Source organism: Propithecus coquereli, unplaced genomic scaffold, assembly GCF_000956105.1.
Source record: "Propithecus coquereli isolate 6110/MARCELLA unplaced genomic scaffold, Pcoq_1.0 Scaffold48, whole genome shotgun sequence".
Lineage (NCBI taxonomy): Eukaryota > Metazoa > Chordata > Mammalia > Primates > Indriidae > Propithecus > Propithecus coquereli.
The window spans coordinates 7219804-7222250 of record NW_012150618.1 but is presented as its reverse complement, the minus strand read 5'-3'; the positions used below and the strand labels follow the sequence as shown (position 1 = coordinate 7222250).

The 2447-nt window shown below is 40.5% G+C and overlaps 1 protein-coding gene across 2 annotated transcripts in view; it reads left to right on the top strand.

The window, feature by feature from the left end:
• The window catches only part of PHACTR2 (phosphatase and actin regulator 2), a 243222-nt gene that overhangs the window by 105657 nt on the left and 135118 nt on the right, over positions 1–2447 (top strand). The window lies entirely within an intron of this gene.

The window sequence follows — 2447 nt, the reverse complement described above, 5'->3', positions numbered from 1 at the left end:
GGAAGATAGACTGAGCTATGTCATTTAAAATGTTTATATTCAAATAGTTAATGACTCTTTCTCAAAATATGCTTTATTTTATTTTAGACAGGGTCTCACTCTCTTGCACAGGCTGGAGTGCAGTGGCACCATCATAGCTCACTGTAATCTCAAACTACTAGGCTCAGGTGATCCTCCTGTCTCAGCCTCCTGAATAGCTAGGACCACAAGCACGTGCCACTACACCTGGCTAATGTTGTTTTTCAAGAGATGGAGTCTCTCTATGTTTCCCAGGCTGGTCTCAAACTCCTGAGTATGTGCTATATTTTAAAACGTAGATCTCAAGTGTGAAAAGGAAAGTTCTGATAGATGATGGGTTACTGTTGATAACATGACAGTAGGTAAAAATGAACATTGAAAACAATCAGGAAATTTCAACTTTCATCTGGAATTTACCTACCAATTTGTTCTTATCTGTATGTAAATGCAAAATTCACTAGACTTATTATGAAAGAAAGTTTTAAGTGCATTTTAATTGCAAATTGATCCCAAAGAAAAACTATAAAAATATCAATGGCACTGCTGGTATCCTGGTTGTCTGGAGGAAAGAAGAGAGTATTCTGTTCATACTACTCAAGAGCGAGTGACAATTCTCTTCACATTCATGATTTAAGAGAAGTACAATGGCAGTTTGGCCAACTGTGCCAACATATGGTTTCTGATTGCAAGTGTGGTTTATGACAGGAGAAAAATAGACTGTGCTTCCTTGTTTCGGATGGAAAGCAGGATTTTTTATGAAGTGTCAGGGAACCAGATATGTGGGTTGGGAGATAAAGATCCCACTCCATTGTAAGAAAATGAGAATTAGTTGTGTGTCTGTGGCCAGAGAGATGAATTGAGGTGGAAACTTTAGTTCCTATGTTTGTAATAGTCAGCCTTTTATATTTTGCAACATTTAAATTGTTCAAAAGCAAGCCCTTTCTTGAAAGTTCAGCATAAAGTCTCCGTGAAGAAGAAAAACCATACACTCAGTTCCTCCCTGGGTTTGCCCCCTAGTTCAGGGAAAGCAGTGGAACAGCAATAGAAGTGAAGTAATAAAGATTTTACTTCTTTACTCTGGGCTTAGCTTCAAAATCAGCCTATTCCCGGTACCTCTAAATGTTGTGCTATGGCTAAAAGTAGGGTTAGAAACCACTTAGAGAAGTATCAGTCAGTGTAGGACTTGCGTCTCCAGCTTACCCTAGCAGTGCCCAGCCTTTGTGTATCTCTGCTCAGATAGCCCCTGGAATTAGAGTAGACTTCACTAGTGCGAGGAATGGGATTTAGGAGCTGGCGTCTGTTGTTATCTTTTTTTAAAATTCAGTTTGAGATTTTCCTGGTTCTTGATGTGTCAAGTGATTTTTGATTGAAACTTGGACATTTTTCTATTATTTTATGTGACTCTAGATCTTTTTGAAACCTTTTGTTTTAATTGACTTTGTCTGACACCTCTCTAGCAAGGGGAGCAGTGGGTGTCACCTTGTCACTCCCACATGGAGGTAGAAATTCTGGTTCTTCACTTGTCCTCTATTAACATGCTGTGTATATGTCTGAGTGTCCTTGTTACTGTTTAGTATAGGTGGAATCTCCAGCTCTCTACATGGTCTCCCTGACGTCACAGTGGGAGTGGTCTTGTTCTGGTGGGCAATGGCTTGACACCCTCTCTGTATTGGGGGAGGGGGGAGACGCCTAGTTATTGCTGAGTAGGGGTGGACGCCCAGACTTCCTACATCGTCTCCACTGATAATGTGGAAGATACTTCATTGTCAGCTGCCAGGCATAAAAGTCCTGGCTGTCTACTTAGTCTTCTCTGAAACCAGTCTAGCAGGGATGTTAGCGGTACTTGTTCAAGCCTCATGAGGGTGAAAGGCTAGTATCTCCACTCAGCCTTTGCTGGTGTAGGGGGTCACAGTTTCTTCTGTGGTGTTTGGCTGGAGTAGAGCAGTTATTGTCTAAAAGTTTTCTGTCTTGCTGATCTGCCCCTTTCCTGGTCTTGTGGCTAGAGAGAGCAGACGTTTGTTGAGGCTTTTTTGCTCTATGCCTATGAGCGTTTCTGGGTTGCTGACTTCCATGCTTGTTGGTGTTTCCAGGTTTCTGACTTCTTCTGCTGCAAGTCTTGAATATTTGAGGCAAAAAGAAAACCCAAGGATCTTACCACCACGTTGTTTCTTAGGTTCTGAAGTCCCAGGCTGGTCTTACTTTCCCTCGCCTTGCAGAGTCTTCTTATATTTATTTTATATATAACATCCAGGGTTTTCTTTTTTTTAAGTTGAATTTAGCAAAAGGAATAGGAAAAAGTAATTCTACACCATCTTCCCAGAAGCAGAAGTCCTTGCTGTTCAAGTTTTGGTTTTATTTATTCTTTTTTCTCCCAATATTATATGATGAAAGTTTAAAAAATACAGAGAAGATGAAAGAATTATACTCCC